Source organism: Protomyctophum parallelum, assembly GCF_964188405.1.
Source record: "Protomyctophum parallelum genome assembly, chromosome: 2".
Taxonomy (NCBI): Eukaryota; Metazoa; Chordata; class Actinopteri; order Myctophiformes; family Myctophidae; genus Protomyctophum; species Protomyctophum parallelum.
In genome coordinates, this window is record NC_139699.1 from 31,949,962 (window position 1) to 31,974,860 (window position 24,899).

Consider the following 24,899-nt stretch of genomic DNA (forward strand, 5'->3'; position numbering starts at 1 on the left):
CCCAGAACCACTTCATAAATTGCTTGGTCACATGTAATGATGGTGAACTCTTGGCCTTGTTCTCTGGACACATCCATGCAGTATTGAACTGACTTTTCAACCACATCTGGGTTTGTTGGTGACTTGGGAAAGAAAGGCCCATAGCCAATCACAGTTGCAGGGGTAGCATCTGGGATGAGAAATGCATGGAATGAACTCCATGTTGGAGCAGTGCAGCTTGGTTTCAGGTCCTCCAAGAGCACAGTAGGGCAGATATGAACCAAATGCCACAACATGCTCAGGTGGTCAAGAGGTTCAGCTAGACACATGGGCTTAGGCTCTGTATCGACTCCAACCAGGGAACGACTCCTCTGACGATCTTTGAGAGTCAGGTGGCTATCCTTGGTCTGAAATGGCTGAGAAGGCCCCAGGGATGCTTTGCGGGTTTTCAGCAGAGGTAAACTAACCTTTGGCGTGGGGTCTTCATTAGTATCCTTGTACTGGAATATGACGTGTGTTGTGCCATGTAATGTTCGTCCATCCTTTGTGTACTCTTGGAAGTCAAGGTTATCAAATGCAAATTGTGTGAATCGTCCAACCTTGAGGTTTGTTGGTATGAAGGAGCCCTCCTGACCTGTCTGCTCATCAACTGGTGTGTGTATTGCCTAAAGTTATCAAAATATTAGCTGATATATATTTGAAAAGAATAAGTCATTGACTGATGTCATGACCCATGGCACACGTTTCTTTTGTGGGGGTACAGGTGTTTTCAAGAAGAAAAGAAGGCTCTGGGAATTTTGATCATAAGGGTAATAAAGTCACCACAGTTCCTTTAATTTAGGGTTGATTTAAAAAATAATAATTGTGGAATGACTATAAAGATTGATGAAAAGAATGAGACATTGGCTGATAATAACCCATGGCAAAGTTGATTACTATTGAAGTAAAGATGAAAGTATTGGGGAAAATGCAAAAAACGGGTGCAATTTTAATACCAAAAATGTCTATAAATCATTCGGAAAGGCTTTGTGAGTGTATTTCTGGACTTGGTGTTGTTCACATATGTGTTCTGTGTATCTGGGAATCATTTATTGACAGCCTACACAACCTACTGAGCACTTTAAGAAAAGAAACCTAGTTTTTTACAATAGGCGAAAATGGGCAAAAAAATAAAGGCTTCATTATACTAAAATGGCCATAACTTTTTTTCGCGATGTTTCCGGCAGAGCAGGCCTCTCATTCTGTGGACCTTAATGACCAAATTAATAGAAAAAACACAAAAAAAAAGTATAGCATGACATCACAGGTTCAACCCATTTTCAAGAGCTTTTGGGCCTGTGGATCCCCGACTACCATGTTTTTTTTTTTCTTTTTTTTCAAATCCTCAAAAATGATGAAAAACGGCGTGCTATAGTATGCCGTACGGTATGGGCTATAGCCCATGTTAGAAAATGATGAAAAACGAGGTTATTCTTTTTTTCAAAATTTCAAAAAACGATGGGCTATAACCCATGTTTTTTTTTTTTTTTTTTTTTTCAAATCCTCAAAAATGATGAAAAACGGCGTGCTATAGTATGCCGTACGGTATGGGCTATAGCCCATGTTCAGAAATGATGAAAAACAAGGTTTTTTTTTTTTTAATTTCAAAAAACGATGGGCTATAACCCATGTTTTTTTCTTTTTTTTCTTTTTTTTTAAATCCTCAAAAATGATGAAAAACGGCGTGCTATAGTATGCCGTACGGTATGGGCTATAGCCCATGTTCAAAAATGAGGAAAAACGAGGTTATTCTTGTTTTCAAAATTTCAAAAAACGATGGGCTATAACCCATGTTTCTTTTTTTTTTTTTTTTTTTTTCAAATCCTCAAAAATGATGAAAAACGGCGTGCTATAGTATGCCGTACGGTATGGGCTATAGCCCATGTTAGAAAATGATGAAAAACGAGGTTATTCTTTTTTTCAAAATTTCAAAAAACGATGGGCTATAACCCATGTTTTTTTTTTTTTTTTTTTTTTCAAATCCTCAAAAATGATGAAAAACGGCGTGCTATAGTATGCCGTACGGTATGGGCTATAGCCCATGTTCAGAAATGATGAAAAACAAGGTTTTTTTTTTTTTAATTTCAAAAAACGATGGGCTATAACCCATGTTTTTTTCTTTTTTTTCTTTTTTTTTAAATCCTCAAAAATGATGAAAAACGGCGTGCTATAGTATGCCGTACGGTATGGGCTATAGCCCATGTTCAAAAATGATGAAAAACGAGGTTATTTTTTTTTTCAAAATTTCAAAAAACGATGGGCTATAACCCATGTTTTTTTTCTTTTTTCAAATCCTCAAAAATGATGAAAAACGGTGTGCTATAGTATGCCGTACGGTATGGGCTATAGCCCATGTTCAAAAATGAGGAAAAACGAGGTTATTCTTTTTTTCAAAATTTCAAAAAACGATGGGCTATAACCCATGTCTTTTTTTTTTTTTTTTTATCCTCAAAAATGATGAAAAACGGCGTGCTATAGTATGCCGTACGGTATGGGCTATAGCCCATGTTCAAAAATGATGAAAAACTAGGTTATTTTTTTTCTCCAAAATTTCAAAAAACGATGGGCTATAACCCATGTTTTTTTTTTTCTTTTTTTTCAAATCCTCAAAAATGATGAAAAACGGCGTGCTATAGTATGCCGTACGGTATGGGCTATAGCCCATGTTAGAAAATGATGAAAAACGAGGTTATTCTTTTTTTCAAAATTTCAAAAAACGATGGGCTATAACCCATGTTTTTTTTTTTTTTTTTTTTTTCAAATCCTCAAAAATGATGAAAAACGGCGTGCTATAGTATGCCGTACGGTATGGGCTATAGCCCATGTTCAGAAATGATGAAAAACAAGGTTTTTTTTTTTTTAATTTCAAAAAACGATGGGCTATAACCCATGTTTTTTTCTTTTTTTTCTTTTTTTTTAAATCCTCAAAAATGATGAAAAACGGCGTGCTATAGTATGCCGTACGGTATGGGCTATAGCCCATGTTCAAAAATGATGAAAAACGAGGTTATTTTTTTTTCCAAAATTTCAAAAAACGATGGGCTATAACCCATGTTTTTTTTCTTTTTTCAAATCCTCAAAAATGATGAAAAACGGTGTGCTATAGTATGCCGTACGGTATGGGCTATAGCCCATGTTCAAAAATGAGGAAAAACGAGGTTATTCTTTTTTTTTAAATTTCAAAAAACGATGGGCTATAACCCATGTCTTTTTTTTTTTTTTTTTTTTTTATCCTCAAAAATGATGAAAAACGGCGTGCTATAGTATGCCGTAAGGTATGGGCTATAGCCCATGTTCAAAAATGATGAAAAACTAGGTTATTTTTTTTCTCCAAAATTTCAAAAAACGATGGGCTATAACCCATGTTTTTTTTTTTTTTTTTTTTTTTTTCAAATCCTCAAAAATGATGAAAAACGGCGTGCTATAGTATGCCGTACGGTATGGGCTATAGCCCATGTTCAAAAATGATGAAAAACGAGGTTATTTTTTTTTTCAAAATTTCAAAAAACGATGGGCTATAACCCATGTTTTTTTTTTTTTTTTTTTTTTTTTCAAATCCTCAAAAATGATGAAAAACGGCGTGCTATAGTATGCCGTACGGTATGGGCTATAGCCCATGTTCAAAAATGATGAAAAACGAGGTTATTCTTTTTTTCAAAATTTCAAAAAACGATGGGCTATAACCCATGTCTTTTTTTTTTTTTTTTTTTTTTTTTTATCCTCAAAAATGATGAAAAACGGCGTGCTATAGTATGCCGTACGGTATGGGCTATAGCCCATGTTCAAAAATGATGAAAAACGAGGTTATTCTTTTTTTCAAAATTTCAAAAAACGATGGGCTACCCATGTTTTTTTTTTTTTTTTTTTTTTTAATCCTCAAAAATGATGAAAAACGGCGTGCTATAGTATGCCGTACGGTATGGGCTATAGCCCATGTTCAGAAATGATGAAAAACAAGGTTTTTTTTTTTTTTAATTTCAAAAAACGATGGGCTATAACCCATGTTTTTTTTTGTCTTTTTCTTTTTTTTTAAATCCTCAAAAATGATGACAAACTGCGTGCTATAGTATGCCGTACGGTATGGGCTATAGCCCATGTTCAAAAATGATGAAAAACGAGTTTTTTTTTTTTTTCAAAATTTCAAAAAACGATGGGCTATAACCCATGTTTTTTTTCTTTTTTAAAATCCTCAAAAATGATGAAAAACGGTGTGCTATAGTATGCCGTACGGTATGGGCTATAGCCCATGTTCAAAAATGAGGAAAAACGAGGTTATTCTTTTTTTCAAAATTTCAAAAAACGATGGGCTATAACCCATGTTTTTTTTTTTTTAATCCTCAAAAATGATGAAAAACGGCGTGCTATAGTATGCCGTACGGTATGGGCTATAGCCCATGTTAAAAAATGATGAAAAACGAGGTAATTTTTTTTCTCCAAAATTTCAAAAAACGATGGGCTATAACCCATGTTTTTTTTTTTTTTTTTTTTTTTCAAATCATCAAAAATTATGAAAAACGGCGTGCTATAGTATGCCGTACGGTATGGGCTATAGCCCATGTTCAAAAATGATGAAAAACGAGGTTATTATTCTTTTCAAAATTTCAAAAAACGATGGGCTATAACCCATGTTTTTTTTTTTTTTTTTTTTTTCAAATCCTCAAAAATGATGAAAAACGGCGTGCTATAGTATGCCGTACGGTATGGGCTATAGCCCATGTTCAAAAATGATGAAAAACGAGGTTATTCTTTTTTTCAAAATTTCAAAAAACGATGGGCTACCCATGTTTTTTTTTTTTTTTTTTTTTTTTTAATCCTCAAAAATGATGAAAAACGGCGTGCTATAGTATGCCGTACGGTATGGGCTATAGCCCATGTTCAGAAATGATGAAAAACAAGGTTTTTTTTTTTTTTAATTTCAAAAAACGATGGGCTATAACCCATGTTTTTTTTTGTCTCTTTCTTTTTTTTTAAATCCTCAAAAATGATGACAAACTGCGTGCTATAGTATGCCGTACGGTATGGGCTATAGCCCATGTTCAAAAATGATGAAAAACGAGTTTTTCTTTTTTTTCAAAATTTCAAAAAACGATGGGCTATAACCCATGTTTTTTTTCTTTTTTCAAATCCTCAAAAATGATGAAAAACGGTGTGCTATAGTATGCCGTACGGTATGGGCTATAGCCCATGTTCAAAAATGAGGAAAAACGAGGTTATTCTTTTTTTCAAAATTTCAAAAAACGATGGGCTATAACCCATGTTTTTTTTTTTTTAATCCTCAAAAATGATGAAAAACGGCGTGCTATAGTATGCCGTACGGTATGGGCTATAGCCCATGTTAAAAAATGATGAAAAACGAGGTTATTTTTTTTCTCCAAAATTTCAAAAAACGATGGGCTATAACCCATGTTTTTTTTTTTTTTTTTTTTTTTCAAATCATCAAAAATTATGAAAAACGGCGTGCTATAGTATGCCGTACGGTATGGGCTATATAGCCCATGTTCAAAAATGATGAAAAACGAGGTTATTATTCTTTTCAAAATTTCAAAAAACGATGGGCTATAACCCATGTTTTTTTTTTTTTTTTTTTTTTCAAATCCTCAAAAATGATGAAAAAAGGCGTGCTATAGTATGCCGTACGGTATGGGCTATAGCCCATGTTCAGAAATGATGAAAAACAAGGTTTTTTTTTTTTTTAATTTCAAAAAACGATGGGCTATAACCCATGTTTTTTTCTTTTTTTTCTTTTTTTTTAAATCCTCAAAAATGATGAAAAACGGCGTGCTATAGTATGCCGTACGGTATGGGCTATAGCCCATGTTCAAAAATGATGAAAAACGAGGTTATTTTTTTTTTCAAAATTTCAAAAAACGATGGGCTATAACCCATGTTTTTTTTCTTTTTTCAAATCCTCAAAAATGATGAAAAACGGTGTGCTATAGTATGCCGTACGGTATGGGCTATAGCCCATGTTCAAAAATGAGGAAAAACGAGGTTATTCTTTTTTTCAAAATTTCAAAAAACGATGGGCTATAACCCATGTCTTTTTTTTTTTTTTTTTATCCTCAAAAATGATGAAAAACGGCGTGCTATAGTATGCCGTACGGTATGGGCTATAGCCCATGTTCAAAAATGATGAAAAACTAGGTTATTTTTTTTCTCCAAAATTTCAAAAAACGATGGGCTATAACCCATGTTTTTTTTTTTCTTTTTTTTCAAATCCTCAAAAATGATGAAAAACGGCGTGCTATAGTATGCCGTACGGTATGGGCTATAGCCCATGTTAGAAAATGATGAAAAACGAGGTTATTCTTTTTTTCAAAATTTCAAAAAACGATGGGCTATAACCCATGTTTTTTTTTTTTTTTTTTTTTTCAAATCCTCAAAAATGATGAAAAACGGCGTGCTATAGTATGCCGTACGGTATGGGCTATAGCCCATGTTCAGAAATGATGAAAAACAAGGTTTTTTTTTTTTTAATTTCAAAAAACGATGGGCTATAACCCATGTTTTTTTCTTTTTTTTCTTTTTTTTTAAATCCTCAAAAATGATGAAAAACGGCGTGCTATAGTATGCCGTACGGTATGGGCTATAGCCCATGTTCAAAAATGATGAAAAACGAGGTTATTTTTTTTTCCAAAATTTCAAAAAACGATGGGCTATAACCCATGTTTTTTTTCTTTTTTCAAATCCTCAAAAATGATGAAAAACGGTGTGCTATAGTATGCCGTACGGTATGGGCTATAGCCCATGTTCAAAAATGAGGAAAAACGAGGTTATTCTTTTTTTTTAAATTTCAAAAAACGATGGGCTATAACCCATGTCTTTTTTTTTTTTTTTTTTTTTTTTTATCCTCAAAAATGATGAAAAACGGCGTGCTATAGTATGCCGTAAGGTATGGGCTATAGCCCATGTTCAAAAATGATGAAAAACTAGGTTATTTTTTTTCTCCAAAATTTCAAAAAACGATGGGCTATAACCCATGTTTTTTTTTTTTTTTTTTTTTTTTTCAAATCCTCAAAAATGATGAAAAACGGCGTGCTATAGTATGCCGTACGGTATGGGCTATAGCCCATGTTCAAAAATGATGAAAAACGAGGTTATTTTTTTTTTCAAAATTTCAAAAAACGATGGGCTATAACCCATGTTTTTTTTTTTTTTTTTTTTTTTTTCAAATCCTCAAAAATGATGAAAAACGGCGTGCTATAGTATGCCGTACGGTATGGGCTATAGCCCATGTTAAAAAATGATGAAAAACGAGGTTATTCTTTTTTTCAAAATTTCAAAAAACGATGGGCTATAACCCATGTCTTTTTTTTTTTTTTTTTTTTTTTTTATCCTCAAAAATGATGAAAAACGGCGTGCTATAGTATGCCGTACGGTATGGGCTATAGCCCATGTTCAAAAATGATGAAAAACGAGGTTATTTTTTTTCTCCAAAATTTAAAAAAACGATGGGCTATAACCCATGTTTTTTTTTTGTTTTTTTTTTTTTTTTAATCCTCAAAAATGATGAAAAACGGCGTGCTATAGTATGCCGTACGGTATGGGCTATAGCCCATGTTCAGAAATGATGAAAAACAAGGTTTTTTTTTTTTTTAATTTCAAAAAACGATGGGCTATAACCCATGTTTTTTTTTGTCTTTTTCTTTTTTTTTAAATCCTCAAAAATGATGACAAACTGCGTGCTATAGTATGCCGTACGGTATGGGCTATAGCCCATGTTCAAAAATGATGAAAAACGAGTTTTTCTTTTTTTTCAAAATTTCAAAAAACGATGGGCTATAACCCATGTTTTTTTTCTTTTTTCAAATCCTCAAAAATGATGAAAAACGGTGTGCTATAGTATGCCGTACGGTATGGGCTATAGCCCATGTTCAAAAATGAGGAAAAACGAGGTTATTCTTTTTTTCAAAATTTCAAAAAACGATGGGCTATAACCCATGTTTTTTTTTTTTTAATCCTCAAAAATGATGAAAAACGGCGTGCTATAGTATGCCGTACGGTATGGGCTATAGCCCATGTTAAAAAATGATGAAAAACGAGGTTATTTTTTTTCTCCAAAATTTCAAAAAACGATGGGCTATAACCCATGTTTTTGTTTTTTTTTTTTTTTTTCAAATCATCAAAAATTATGAAAAACGGCGTGCTATAGTATGCCGTACGGTATGGGCTATATAGCCCATGTTCAAAAATGATGAAAAACGAGGTTATTATTCTTTTCAAAATTTCAAAAAACGATGGGCTATAACCCATGTTTTTTTTTTTTTTTTTTTTTTCAAATCCTCAAAAATGATGAAAAAAGGCGTGCTATAGTATGCCGTACGGTATGGGCTATAGCCCATGTTCAGAAATGATGAAAAACAAGGTTTTTTTTTTTTTTAATTTCAAAAAACGATGGGCTATAACCCATGTTTTTTTCTTTTTTTTCTTTTTTTTTAAATCCTCAAAAATGATGAAAAACGGCGTGCTATAGTATGCCGTACGGTATGGGCTATAGCCCATGTTCAAAAATGATGAAAAACGAGGTTATTTTTTTTTTCAAAATTTCAAAAAACGATGGGCTATAACCCATGTTTTTTTTCTTTTTTCAAATCCTCAAAAATGATGAAAAACGGTGTGCTATAGTATGCCGTACGGTATGGGCTATAGCCCATGTTCAAAAATGAGGAAAAACGAGGTTATTCTTTTTTTCAAAATTTCAAAAAACGATGGGCTATAACCCATGTCTTTTTTTTTTTTTTTTTATCCTCAAAAATGATGAAAAACGGCGTGCTATAGTATGCCGTACGGTATGGGCTATAGCCCATGTTCAAAAATGATGAAAAACTAGGTTATTTTTTTTCTCCAAAATTTCAAAAAACGATGGGCTATAACCCATGTTTTTTTTTTTCTTTTTTTTCAAATCCTCAAAAATGATGAAAAACGGCGTGCTATAGTATGCCGTACGGTATGGGCTATAGCCCATGTTAGAAAATGATGAAAAACGAGGTTATTCTTTTTTTCAAAATTTCAAAAAACGATGGGCTATAACCCATGTTTTTTTTTTTTTTTTTTTTTTCAAATCCTCAAAAATGATGAAAAACGGCGTGCTATAGTATGCCGTACGGTATGGGCTATAGCCCATGTTCAGAAATGATGAAAAACAAGGTTTTTTTTTTTTTAATTTCAAAAAACGATGGGCTATAACCCATGTTTTTTTCTTTTTTTTCTTTTTTTTTAAATCCTCAAAAATGATGAAAAACGGCGTGCTATAGTATGCCGTACGGTATGGGCTATAGCCCATGTTCAAAAATGATGAAAAACGAGGTTATTTTTTTTTCCAAAATTTCAAAAAACGATGGGCTATAACCCATGTTTTTTTTCTTTTTTCAAATCCTCAAAAATGATGAAAAACGGTGTGCTATAGTATGCCGTACGGTATGGGCTATAGCCCATGTTCAAAAATGAGGAAAAACGAGGTTATTCTTTTTTTTTAAATTTCAAAAAACGATGGGCTATAACCCATGTCTTTTTTTTTTTTTTTTTTTTTTTTTATCCTCAAAAATGATGAAAAACGGCGTGCTATAGTATGCCGTAAGGTATGGGCTATAGCCCATGTTCAAAAATGATGAAAAACTAGGTTATTTTTTTTCTCCAAAATTTCAAAAAACGATGGGCTATAACCCATGTTTTTTTTTTTTTTTTTTTTTTTTTCAAATCCTCAAAAATGATGAAAAACGGCGTGCTATAGTATGCCGTACGGTATGGGCTATAGCCCATGTTCAAAAATGATGAAAAACGAGGTTATTTTTTTTTTCAAAATTTCAAAAAACGATGGGCTATAACCCATGTTTTTTTTTTTTTTTTTTTTTTTTTCAAATCCTCAAAAATGATGAAAAACGGCGTGCTATAGTATGCCGTACGGTATGGGCTATAGCCCATGTTCAAAAATGATGAAAAACGAGGTTATTCTTTTTTTCAAAATTTCAAAAAACGATGGGCTATAACCCATGTCTTTTTTTTTTTTTTTTTTTTTTTTTTATCCTCAAAAATGATGAAAAACGGCGTGCTATAGTATGCCGTACGGTATGGGCTATAGCCCATGTTCAAAAATGATGAAAAACGAGGTTATTCTTTTTTTCAAAATTTCAAAAAACGATGGGCTACCCATGTTTTTTTTTTTTTTTTTTTTTTTAATCCTCAAAAATGATGAAAAACGGCGTGCTATAGTATGCCGTACGGTATGGGCTATAGCCCATGTTCAGAAATGATGAAAAACAAGGTTTTTTTTTTTTTTAATTTCAAAAAACGATGGGCTATAACCCATGTTTTTTTTTGTCTTTTTCTTTTTTTTTAAATCCTCAAAAATGATGACAAACTGCGTGCTATAGTATGCCGTACGGTATGGGCTATAGCCCATGTTCAAAAATGATGAAAAACGAGTTTTTTTTTTTTTTCAAAATTTCAAAAAACGATGGGCTATAACCCATGTTTTTTTTCTTTTTTAAAATCCTCAAAAATGATGAAAAACGGTGTGCTATAGTATGCCGTACGGTATGGGCTATAGCCCATGTTCAAAAATGAGGAAAAACGAGGTTATTCTTTTTTTCAAAATTTCAAAAAACGATGGGCTATAACCCATGTTTTTTTTTTTTTAATCCTCAAAAATGATGAAAAACGGCGTGCTATAGTATGCCGTACGGTATGGGCTATAGCCCATGTTAAAAAATGATGAAAAACGAGGTTATTTTTTTTCTCCAAAATTTCAAAAAACGATGGGCTATAACCCATGTTTTTTTTTTTTTTTTTTTTTTTCAAATCATCAAAAATTATGAAAAACGGCGTGCTATAGTATGCCGTACGGTATGGGCTATAGCCCATGTTCAAAAATGATGAAAAACGAGGTTATTATTCTTTTCAAAATTTCAAAAAACGATGGGCTATAACCCATGTTTTTTTTTTTTTTTTTTTTTTCAAATCCTCAAAAATGATGAAAAACGGCGTGCTATAGTATGCCGTACGGTATGGGCTATAGCCCATGTTCAAAAATGATGAAAAACGAGGTTATTCTTTTTTTCAAAATTTCAAAAAACGATGGGCTACCCATGTTTTTTTTGTTTTTTTTTTTTTTTTAATCCTCAAAAATGATGAAAAACGGCGTGCTATAGTATGCCGTACGGTATGGGCTATAGCCCATGTTCAGAAATGATGAAAAACAAGGTTTTTTTTTTTTTTAATTTCAAAAAACGATGGGCTATAACCCATGTTTTTTTTTGTCTTTTTCTTTTTTTTTAAATCCTCAAAAATGATGACAAACTGCGTGCTATAGTATGCCGTACGGTATGGGCTATAGCCCATGTTCAAAAATGATGAAAAACGAGTTTTTCTTTTTTTTCAAAATTTCAAAAAACGATGGGCTATAACCCATGTTTTTTTTCTTTTTTCAAATCCTCAAAAATGATGAAAAACGGTGTGCTATAGTATGCCGTACGGTATGGGCTATAGCCCATGTTCAAAAATGAGGAAAAACGAGGTTATTCTTTTTTTCAAAATTTCAAAAAACGATGGGCTATAACCCATGTTTTTTTTTTTTTAATCCTCAAAAATGATGAAAAACGGCGTGCTATAGTATGCCGTACGGTATGGGCTATAGCCCATGTTAAAAAATGATGAAAAACGAGGTTATTTTTTTTCTCCAAAATTTCAAAAAACGATGGGCTATAACCCATGTTTTTTTTTTTTTTTTTTTTTTTCAAATCATCAAAAATTATGAAAAACGGCGTGCTATAGTATGCCGTACGGTATGGGCTATATAGCCCATGTTCAAAAATGATGAAAAACGAGGTTATTATTCTTTTCAAAATTTCAAAAAACGATGGGCTATAACCCATGTTTTTTTTTTTTTTTTTTTTTTCAAATCCTCAAAAATGATGAAAAAAGGCGTGCTATAGTATGCCGTACGGTATGGGCTATAGCCCATGTTCAGAAATGATGAAAAACAAGGTTTTTTTTTTTTTAATTTCAAAAAACGATGGGCTATAACCCATGTTTTTTTCTTTTTTTTCTTTTTTTTTAAATCCTCAAAAATGATGAAAAACGGCGTGCTATAGTATGCCGTACGGTATGGGCTATAGCCCATGTTCAAAAATGATGAAAAACGAGGTTATTTTTTTTTTCAAAATTTCAAAAAACGATGGGCTATAACCCATGTTTTTTTTCTTTTTTCAAATCCTCAAAAATGATGAAAAACGGTGTGCTATAGTATGCCGTACGGTATGGGCTATAGCCCATGTTCAAAAATGAGGAAAAACGAGGTTATTCTTTTTTTCAAAATTTCAAAAAACGATGGGCTATAACCCATGTCTTTTTTTTTTTTTTTTTATCCTCAAAAATGATGAAAAACGGCGTGCTATAGTATGCCGTACGGTATGGGCTATAGCCCATGTTCAAAAATGATGAAAAACTAGGTTATTTTTTTTCTCCAAAATTTCAAAAAACGATGGGCTATAACCCATGTTTTTTTTTTTCTTTTTTTTCAAATCCTCAAAAATGATGAAAAACGGCGTGCTATAGTATGCCGTACGGTATGGGCTATAGCCCATGTTAGAAAATGATGAAAAACGAGGTTATTCTTTTTTTCAAAATTTCAAAAAACGATGGGCTATAACCCATGTTTTTTTTTTTTTTTTTTTTTTCAAATCCTCAAAAATGATGAAAAACGGCGTGCTATAGTATGCCGTACGGTATGGGCTATAGCCCATGTTCAGAAATGATGAAAAACAAGGTTTTTTTTTTTTTAATTTCAAAAAACGATGGGCTATAACCCATGTTTTTTTCTTTTTTTTCTTTTTTTTTAAATCCTCAAAAATGATGAAAAACGGCGTGCTATAGTATGCCGTACGGTATGGGCTATAGCCCATGTTCAAAAATGATGAAAAACGAGGTTATTTTTTTTTCCAAAATTTCAAAAAACGATGGGCTATAACCCATGTTTTTTTTCTTTTTTCAAATCCTCAAAAATGATGAAAAACGGTGTGCTATAGTATGCCGTACGGTATGGGCTATAGCCCATGTTCAAAAATGAGGAAAAACGAGGTTATTCTTTTTTTTAAAATTTCAAAAAACGATGGGCTATAACCCATGTCTTTTTTTTTTTTTTTTTTTTTTTTTATCCTCAAAAATGATGAAAAACGGCGTGCTATAGTATGCCGTAAGGTATGGGCTATAGCCCATGTTCAAAAATGATGAAAAACTAGGTTATTTTTTTTCTCCAAAATTTCAAAAAACGATGGGCTATAACCCATGTTTTTTTTTTTTTTTTTTTTTTTTCAAATCCTCAAAAATGATGAAAAACGGCGTGCTATAGTATGCCGTACGGTATGGGCTATAGCCCATGTTCAAAAATGATGAAAAACGAGGTTATTTTTTTTTTCAAAATTTCAAAAAACGATGGGCTATAACCCATGTTTTTTTTTTTTTTTTTTTTTTTTTCAAATCCTCAAAAATGATGAAAAACGGCGTGCTATAGTATGCCGTACGGTATGGGCTATAGCCCATGTTCAAAAATGATGAAAAACGAGGTTATTCTTTTTTTCAAAATTTCAAAAAACGATGGGCTATAACCCATGTCTTTTTTTTTTTTTTTTTTTTTTTTTTATCCTCAAAAATGATGAAAAACGGCGTGCTATAGTATGCCGTACGGTATGGGCTATAGCCCATGTTCAAAAATGATGAAAAACGAGGTTATTCTTTTTTTCAAAATTTCAAAAAACGATGGGCTACCCATGTTTTTTTTTTTTTTTTTTTTTTTAATCCTCAAAAATGATGAAAAACGGCGTGCTATAGTATGCCGTACGGTATGGGCTATAGCCCATGTTCAGAAATGATGAAAAACAAGGTTTTTTTTTTTTTTAATTTCAAAAAACGATGGGCTATAACCCATGTTTTTTTTTGTCTTTTTCTTTTTTTTTAAATCCTCAAAAATGATGACAAACTGCGTGCTATAGTATGCCGTACGGTATGGGCTATAGCCCATGTTCAAAAATGATGAAAAACGAGTTTTTTTTTTTTTTCAAAATTTCAAAAAACGATGGGCTATAACCCATGTTTTTTTTCTTTTTTAAAATCCTCAAAAATGATGAAAAACGGTGTGCTATAGTATGCCGTACGGTATGGGCTATAGCCCATGTTCAAAAATGAGGAAAAACGAGGTTATTCTTTTTTTCAAAATTTCAAAAAACGATGGGCTATAACCCATGTTTTTTTTTTTTTAATCCTCAAAAATGATGAAAAACGGCGTGCTATAGTATGCCGTACGGTATGGGCTATAGCCCATGTTAAAAAATGATGAAAAACGAGGTTATTTTTTTTCTCCAAAATTTCAAAAAACGATGGGCTATAACCCATGTTTTTTTTTTTTTTTTTTTTTTTCAAATCATCAAAAATTATGAAAAACGGCGTGCTATAGTATGCCGTACGGTATGGGCTATAGCCCATGTTCAAAAATGATGAAAAACGAGGTTATTATTCTTTTCAAAATTTCAAAAAACGATGGGCTATAACCCATGTTTTTTTTTTTTTTTTTTTTTTCAAATCCTCAAAAATGATGAAAAACGGCGTGCTATAGTATGCCGTACGGTATGGGCTATAGCCCATGTTCAAAAATGATGAAAAACGAGGTTATTCTTTTTTTCAAAATTTCAAAAAACGATGGGCTACCCATGTTTTTTTTTTTTTTTTTTTTTTTTTAATCCTCAAAAATGATGAAAAACGGCGTGCTATAGTATGCCGTACGGTATGGGCTATAGCCCATGTTCAGAAATGATGAAAAACAAGGTTTTTTTTTTTTTTAATTTCAAAAAACGATGGGCTATAACCCATGTTTTTTTTTGTCTTTTTCTTTTTTTTTAAATCCTCAAAAATGATGACAAACTGCGTGCTATAGTATGCCGTACGGTATGGGCTATAGCCCATGTTCAAAAATGATGAAAAACGAGTTTTTCTTTTTTTTCAAAATTTCAAAAAACGATGGGCTATAACCCATGTTTTTTTTCTTTTTTCAAATCCTCAAAAATGATGAAAAACGGTGTGCTATAGTATGCCGTACGGTATGGGCTATAGCCCATGTTCAAAAATGAGGAAAAACGAGGTTATTCTTTTTTTCAAAATTTCAAAAAACGATGGGCTATAACCCATGTTTTTTTTTTTTTAATCCTCAAAAATGATGAAAAACGGCGTGCTATAGTATGCCGTACGGTATGGGCTATAGCCCATGTTAAAAAATGATGAAAAACGAGGTTATTTTTTTTCTCCAAAATTTCAAAAAACGATGGGCTATAACCCATGTTTTTTTTTTTTTTTTTTTTTTTCAAATCATCAAAAATTATGAAAAACGGCGTGCTATAGTATGCCGTACGGTATGGGCTATATAGCCCATGTTCAAAAATGATGAAAAACGAGGTTATTATTCTTTTCAAAATTTCAAAAAACGATGGGCTATAACCCATGTTTTTTTTTTGTTTTTTTTTTTCAAATCCTCAAAAATGATGAAAAAAGGCGTGCTATAGTATGCCGTACGGTATGGGCTATAGCCCATGTTCAGAAATGATGAAAAACAAGGTTTTTTTTTTTTTTAATTTCAAAAAACGATGGGCTATAACCCATGTTTTTTTCTTTTTTTTCTTTTTTTTTAAATCCTCAAAAATGATGAAAAACGGCGTGCTATAGTATGCCGTACGGTATGGGCTATAGCCCATGTTCAAAAATGATGAAAAACGAGGTTATTTTTTTTTTCAAAATTTCAAAAAACGATGGGCTATAACCCATGTTTTTTTTCTTTTTTCAAATCCTCAAAAATGATGAAAAACGGTGTGCTATAGTATGCCGTACGGTATGGGCTATAGCCCATGTTCAAAAATGAGGAAAAACGAGGTTATTCTTTTTTTCAAAATTTCAAAAAACGATGGGCTATAACCCATGTCTTTTTTTTTTTTTTTTATCCTCAAAAATGATGAAAAACGGCGTGCTATAGTATGCCGTACGGTATGGGCTATAGCCCATGTTCAAAAATGATGAAAAACTAGGTTATTTTTTTTCTCCAAAATTTCAAAAAACGATGGGCTATAACCCATGTTTTTTTTTTTCTTTTTTTTCAAATCCTCAAAAATGATGAAAAACGGCGTGCTATAGTATGCCGTACGGTATGGGCTATAGCCCATGTTAGAAAATGATGAAAAACGAGGTTATTCTTTTTTTCAAAATTTCAAAAAACGATGGGCTATAACCCATGTTTTTTTTTTTGTTTTTTTTTTCAAATCCTCAAAAATGATGAAAAACGGCGTGCTATAGTATGCCGTACGGTATGGGCTATAGCCCATGTTCAGAAATGATGAAAAACAAGGTTTTTTTTTTTTTAATTTCAAAAAACGATGGGCTATAACCCATGTTTTTTTCTTTTTTTTCTTTTTTTTTAAATCCTCAAAAATGATGAAAAACGGCGTGCTATAGTATGCCGTACGGTATGGGCTATAGCCCATGTTCAAAAATGATGAAAAACGAGGTTATTTTTTTTTCCAAAATTTCAAAAAACGATGGGCTATAACCCATGTTTTTTTTCTTTTTTCAAATCCTCAAAAATGATGAAAAACGGTGTGCTATAGTATGCCGTACGGTATGGGCTATAGCCCATGTTCAAAAATGAGGAAAAACGAGGTTATTCTTTTTTTTAAAATTTCAAAAAACGATGGGCTATAACCCATGTCTTTTTTTTTTTTTTTTTTTTTTTTATCCTCAAAAATGATGAAAAACGGCGTGCTATAGTATGCCGTAAGGTATGGGCTATAGCCCATGTTCAAAAATGATGAAAAACTAGGTTATTTTTTTTCTCCAAAATTTCAAAAAACGATGGGCTATAACCCATGTTTTTTTTTTTTTTTTTTTTTTTTTCAAATCCTCAAAAATGATGAAAAACGGCGTGCTATAGTATGCCGTACGGTATGGGCTATAGCCCATGTTCAAAAATGATGAAAAACTAGGTTATTTTTTTTTTCAAAATTTCAAAAAACGATGGGCTATAACCCATGTTTTTTTTTTTTTTTTTTTTTTTTCAAATCCTCAAAAATGATGAAAAACGGCGTGCTATAGTATGCCGTACGGTATGGGCTATAGCCCATGTTCAAAAATGATGAAAAACGAGGTTATTCTTTTTTTCAAAATTTCAAAAAACGATGGGCTATAACCCATGTCTTTTTTTTTTTTTTTTTTTTTTTTTTATCCTCAAAAATGATGAAAAACGGCGTGCTATAGTATGCCGTACGGTATGGGCTATAGCCCATGTTCAAAAATGATGAAAAACGAGGTTATTCTTTTTTTCAAAATTTCAAAAAACGATGGGCTACCCATGTTTTTTTTTTTTTTTTTTTTTTTAATCCTCAAAAATGATGAAAAACGGCGTGCTATAGTATGCCGTACGGTATGGGCTATAGCCCATGTTCAGAAATGATGAAAAACAAGGTTTTTTTTTTTTTTTTTTTCAAAAAACGATGGGCTATAACCCATGTTTTTTTTTGTCTTTTTCTTTTTTTTTAAATCCTCAAAAATGATGACAAACTGCGTGCTATAGTATGCCGTACGGTATGGGCTATAGCCCATGTTCAAAAATGATGAAAAACGAGTTTTTTTTTTTTTTCAAAATTTCAAAAAACGATGGGCTATAACCCATGTTTTTTTTCTTTTTTAAAATCCTCAAAAATGATGAAAAACGGTGTGCTATAGTATGCCGTACGGTATGGGCTATAGCCCATGTTCAAAAATGAGGAAAAACGAGGTTATTCTTTTTTTCAAAATTTCAAAAAACGATGGGCTATAACCCATGTTTTTTTTTTTTTAATCCTCAAAAATGATGAAAAACGGCGTGCTATAGTATGCCGTACGGTATGGGCTATAGCCCATGTTAAAAAATGATGAAAAACGAGGTTATTTTTTTTCTCCAAAATTTCAAAAAACGATGGGCTATAACCCATGTTTTTTTTTTTTTTTTTTTTTTTCAAATCATCAAAAATTATGAAAAACGGCGTGCTATAGTATGCCGTACGGTATGGGCTATAGCCCATGTTCAAAAATGATGAAAAACGAGGTTATTATTCTTTTCAAAATTTCAAAAAACGATGGGCTATAACCCATGTTTTTTTTTTTTTTTTTTTTTTCAAATCCTCAAAAATGATGAAAAACGGCGTGCTATAGTATGCCGTACGGTATGGGCTATAGCCCATGTTCAAAAATGATGAAAAACGAGGTTATTCTTTTTTTAAAAATTTCAAAAAACGATGGGCTACCCATGTTTTTTTTTTTTTTTTTTTTTTTTTAATCCTCAAAAATGATGAAAAACGGCGTGCTATAGTATGCCGTACGGTATGGGCTATAGCCCATGTTCAGAAATGATGAAAAACAAGGTTTTTTTTTTTTTTAATTTCAAAAAACGATGGGCTATAACCCATGTTTTTTTTTGTCTTTTTCTTTTTTTTTAAATCCTCAAAAATGATGACAAACTGCGTGCTATAGTATGCCGTACGGTATGGGCTATAGCCCATGTTCAAAAATGATGAAAAACGAGTTTTTCTTTTTTTTCAAAATTTCAAAAAACGATGGGCTATAACCCATGTTTTTTTTCTTTTTTCAAATCCTCAAAAATGATGAAAAACGGTGTGCTATAGTATGCCGTACGGTATGGGCTATAGCCCATGTTCAAAAATGAGGAAAAACGAGGTTATTCTTTTTTTCAAAATTTCAAAAAACGATGGGCTATAACCCATGTTTTTTTTTTTTTAATCCTCAAAAATGATGAAAAACGGCGTGCTATAGTATGCCGTACGGTATGGGCTATAGCCCATGTTAAAAAATGATGAAAAACGAGGTTATTTTTTTTCTCCAAAATTTCAAAAAACGATGGGCTATAACCCATGTTTTTTTTTTTTTTTTTTTTTTTCAAATCATCAAAAATTATGAAAAACGGCGTGCTATAGTATGCCGTACGGTATGGGCTATATAGCCCATGTTCAAAAATGATGAAAAACGAGGTTATTATTCTTTTCAAAATTTCAAAAAACGATGGGCTATAACCCATGTTTTTTTTTTTTTTTTTTTTTTCAAATCCTCAAAAATGATGAAAAAAGGCGTGCTATAGTATGCCGTACGGTATGGGCTATAGCCCATGTTCAGAAATGATGAAAAACAAGGTTTTTTTTTTTTTTAATTTCAAAAAACGATGGGCTATAACCCATGTTTTTTTCTTTTTTTTCTTTTTTTTTAAATCCTCAAAAATGATGAAAAACGGCGTGCTATAGTATGCCGTACGGTATGGGCTATAGCCCATGTTCAAAAATGATGAAAAACGAGGTTATTTTTTTTTTCAAAATTTCAAAAAACGATGGGCTATAACCCATGTTTTTTTTCTTTTTTCAAATCCTCAAAAATGATGAAAAACGGTGTGCTATAGTATGCCGTACGGTATGGGCTATAGCCCATGTTCAAAAATGAGGAAAAACGAGGTTATTCTTTTTTTTCAAAATTTCAAAAAACGATGGGCTATAACCCATGTCTTTTTTTTTTTTTTTTTTTTTTTTTTATCCTCAAAAATGATGAAAAACGGCGTGCTATAGTATGCCGTACGGTATGGGCTATAGCCCATGTTCAAAAATGATGAAAAACGAGGTTATTCTTTTTTTCAAAATTTCAAAAAACGATGGGCTACCCATGTTTTTTTTTTTTTTTTTTTTTTAATCCTCAAAAATGATGAAAAACGGCGTGCTATAGTATGCCGTACGGTATGGGCTATAGCCCATGTTCAGAAATGATGAAAAACAAGGTTTTTTTTTTTTTTTAATTTCAAAAAACGATGGGCTATAACCCATGTTTTTTTTTGTCTTTTTCTTTTTTTTTTAATCCTCAAAAATGATGAAAAACGGCGTGCTATAGTATGCCGTACGGTATGGGCTATAGCCCATGTTCAGAAATGATGAAAAACAAGGTTTTTTTTTTTTTTTAATTTCAAAAAACGATGGGCTATAACCCATGTTTTTTTTTTGTTTTTTTTTTTTTAAATCATCAAAAATTATGAAAAACGGCGTGCTATAGTATGCCGTACGGTATGGGCTATAGCCCATGTTCAAAAATGATGAAAAACGAGGTTATTATTCTTTTCAAAATTTCAAAAAACGATGGGCTATAACCCATGTTTTTTTTTTTTTTTTTTTTTTCAAATCCTCAAAAATGATGAAACAGGCGTGCTATAGTATGCCGTACGGTATGGGCTATAGCCCATGTTCAGAAATGATGAAAAACAAGGTTTTTTTTTTTTTTAATTTCAAAAAACGATGGGCTATAACCCATGTTTTTTTTCTTTTTTCAAATCCTCAAAAATGATGAAAAACGGTGTGCTATAGTATGCCGTACGGTATGGGCTATAGCCCATGTTCAAAAATGAGGAAAAACGAGGTTATTCTTTTTTTCAAAATTTCAAAAAACGATGGGCTATAACCCATGTCTTTTTTTTTTTTTTTATCCTCAAAAATGATGAAAAACGGCGTGCTATAGTATGCCGTACGGTATGGGCTATAGCCCATGTTCAAAAATGATGAAAAACTAGGTTATTTTTTTTCTCCAAAATTTCAAAAAACGATGGGCTATAACCCATGTTTTTTTTTTTTTTTTTTTTTTTTTCAAATCCTCAAAAATGATGAAAAACGGCGTGCTATAGTATGCCGTACGGTATGGGCTATAGCCCATGTTAGAAAATGATGAAAAACGAGGTTATTCTTTTTTTCAAAATTTCAAAAAACGATGGGCTATAACCCATGTTTTTTTTTTTTTTTTTTTTTCCAAATCCTCAAAAATGATGAAAAACGGCGTGCTATAGTATGCCGTACGGTATGGGCTATAGCCCATGTTCAGAAATGATGAAAAACAAGGTTTTTTTTTTTTTTAATTTCAAAAAACGATGGGCTATAACCCATGTTTTTTTCTTTTTTTTCTTTTTTTTTAAATCCTCAAAAATGATGAAAAACGGCGTGCTATAGTATGCCGTACAGTATGGGCTATAGCCCATGTTAAAAAATGATGAAAAACGAGGTTATTTTTTTTTTCAAAATTTCAAAAAACGATGGGCTATAACCCATGTTTTTTTTCTTTTTTCAAATCCTCAAAAATGATGAAAAACGGTGTGCTATAGTATGCTGTACGGTATGGGCTATAGCCCATGTTCAAAAATGAGGAAAAACGAGGTTATTCTTTTTTTCAAAATTTCAAAAAACGATGGGCTATAACCCATGTCTTTTTTTTTTTTTTTTTTTTTTTTTATCCTCAAAAATGATGAAAAACGGCGTGCTATAGTATGCCGTACGGTATGGGCTATAGCCCATGTTCAAAAATGATGAAAAACTAGGTTATTTTTTTTCTCCAAAATTTCAAAAAACGATGGGCTATAACCCATGTTTTTTTGTTTTTTTGTTTTTTTTTCAAATCCTCAAAAATGATGAAAAACGGCGTGCTATAGTATGCCGTACGGTATGGGCTATAGCCCATGTTAGAAAATGATGAAAAACGAGGTTATTCTTTTTTTCAAAATTTCAAAAAACGATGGGCTATAACCCATGTTTTTTTGTTTTTGTTTTTTTTTAATCCTCAAAAATGATGAAAAACGGCGTGCTATAGTATGCCGTACGGTATGGGCTATAGCCCATGTTCAGAAATGATGAAAAACAAGGTTTATTTATTTTTTAAATTTCAAAAAACGATGGGCTATAACCCATGTTTTTTTTCTTTTTTCAAATCCTCAAAAATGATAAAAAACGGTGTGCTATAGTATGCCGTACGGTATGGGCTATAGCCCATGTTCAAAAATGAGGAAAAACGAGGTTATTCTTTTTTTCAAAATTTCAAAAAACTATGGGCTATAACCCATGTTTTTTTTTTCTTTTTCTTTTTTTTTAAATCCTCAAAAATGATGAAAAACGGCGTGCTATAGTATGCCGTACGGTATGGGCTATAGCCCATGTTCAAAAATGATGAAAAACGAGGTTATTTTTTTTCTCCAAAATTTAAAAAAACGATGGGCTATAACCCATGTTTCTTTTTTGTTTTTTTTGTTTTTTTTAATCCTCAAAAATGATGAAAAACGGCGTGCTATAGTATGCCGTACGGTATGGGCTATAGCCCATGTTCAAAAATGATGAAAAACGAGGTTATTTTTTTTTCTCCAAAATTTCAAAAAACGATGGGCTATAACCCATGTTTTTTTTTTTTTTTTTTTTTTTTCAAATCCTCAAAAATGATGAAAAACGGCGTGCTATAGTATGCCGTACGGTATGGGCTATAACCCATGTCTTTTTTTTTTTTTTTTTTTTCTTTTATCCTCAAAAATGATGAAAAACGGCGTGCTATAGTATGCCGTACGGTATGGGCTATAGCCCATGTTCAAAAATGATGAAAAACTAGGTTATTTTTTTTCTCCAAAATTTCAAAAAACGATGGGCTATAACCCATGTTTTTTTTCTTTTTTCAAATCCTCAAAAATGATGAAAAACGGTGTGCTATAGTATGCCGTACGGTATGGGCTATAGCCCATGTTCAAAAATGAGGAAAAACGAGGTTATTCTTTTTTTCAAAATTTCAAAAAACGATGGGCTATAACCCATGTCTTTTTTTTTTTTTTTTTTTTTTTTTATCCTCAAAAATGATGAAAAACGGCGTGCTATAGTATGCCGTACGGTATGGGCTATAGCCCATGTTCAAAAATGATGAAAAACTAGGTTATTTTTTTTCTCCAAAATTTCAAAAAACGATGGGCTATAACCCATGTTTTTTTTTTTTTTTTTTTTTTTTTCAAATCCTCAAAAATGATGAAAAACGGCGTGCTATAGTATGCCGTACGGTATGGGCTATAGCCCATGTTAGAAAATGATGAAAAACGAGGTTATTCTTTTTTTCAAAATTTCAAAAAACGATGGGCTATAACCCATGTTTTTTTGTTTTTGTTTTTTTTTAATCCTCAAAAATGATGAAAAACGGCGTGCTATAGTATGCCGTACGGTATGGGCTATAGCCCATGTTCAGAAATGATGAAAAACAAGGTTTATTTATTTTTAAAATTTCAAAAAACGATGGGCTATAACCCATGTTTTTTTTCTTTTTTCAAATCCTCAAAAATGATAAAAAACGGTGTGCTATAGTATGCCGTACGGTATGGGCTATAGCCCATGTTCAAAAATGAGGAAAAACGAGGTTATTCTTTTTTTCAAAATTTCAAAAAACTATGGGCTATAACCCATGTTTTTTTTTTCTTTTTCTTTTTTTTTAAATCCTCAAAAATGATGAAAAACGGCGTGCTATAGTATGCCGTACGGTATGGGCTATAGCCCATGTTCAAAAATGATGAAAAACGAGGTTATTTTTTTTCTCCAAAATTTAAAAAAACGATGGGCTATAACCCATGTTTTTTTTTTGTTTTTTTTGTTTTTTTTAATCCTCAAAAATGATGAAAAACGGCGTGCTATAGTATGCCGTACGGTATGGGCTATAGCCCATGTTCAGAAATGATGAAAAACAAGGTTTATTTATTTTTTAAATTTCAAAAAACGATGGGCTATAACCCATGTTTTTTTTCTTTTTTCAAATCCTCAAAAATGATGAAAAACGGTGTGCTATAGTATGCCGTACGGTATGGGCTATAGCCCATGTTCAAAAATGAGGAAAAACGAGGTTATTCTTTTTTTCAAAATTTCAAAAAACGATGGGCTATAACCCATGTTTTTTTTTTCTTTTTCTTTTTTTTTAAATCCTCAAAAATGATGAAAAACGGCGTGCTATAGTATGCCGTACGGTATGGGCTATAGCCCATGTTCAAAAATGATGAAAAACGAGGTTATTTTTTTTTCTCCAAAATTTCAAAAAACGATGGGCTATAACCCATGTTTTTTTTTTTTTGTTTTTTTTTTCAAATCCTCAAAAATTATGAAAAACGGCGTGCTATAGTATGCCGTACGGTATGGGCTATAACCCATGTCTTTTTTTTTTTTTTTTTTTTTTTTTATCCTCAAAAATGATGAAAAACGGCGTGCTATAGTATGCCGTACGGTATGGGCTATAGCCCATGTTCAAAAATGATGAAAAACTAGGTTATTTTTTTTCTCCAAAATTTCAAAAAACGATGGGCTATAACCCATGTTTTTTTTTTTTTTTTTTTTTTTTTTCAAATCCTCAAAAATGATGAAAAACGGCGTGCTATAGTATGCCGTACGGTATGGGCTATAGCCCATGTTAGAAAATGATGAAAAACGAGGTTATTCTTTTTTTAAATTTCAAAAAACGATGGGCTATAACCCATGTTTTTTTTCTTTTTTCAAATCCTCAAAAATGATGAAAAACGGTGTGCTATAGTATGCCGTACGGTATGGGCTATAGCCCATGTTCAAAAATGAGGAAAAACGAGGTTATTCTTTTTTTCAAAATTTCAAAAAACGATGGGCTATAACCCATGTTTTTTTTTTCTTTTTCTTTTTTTTTAAATCCTCAAAAATGATGAAAAACGGCGTGCTATAGTATGCCGTACGGTATGGGCTATAGCCCATGTTCAAAAATGATGAAAAACGAGGTTATTTTTTTTTCTCCAAAATTTCAAAAAACGATGGGCTATAACCCATGTTTTTTTTTTTTTGTTTTTTTTTTCAAATCCTCAAAAATTATGAAAAACGGCGTGCTATAGTATGCCGTACGGTATGGGCTATAACCCATGTCTTTTTTTTTTTTTTTTTTTTTTTTTTATCCTCAAAAATGATGAAAAACGGCGTGCTATAGTATGCCGTACGGTATGGGCTATAGCCCATGTTCAAAAATGATGAAAAACTAGGTTA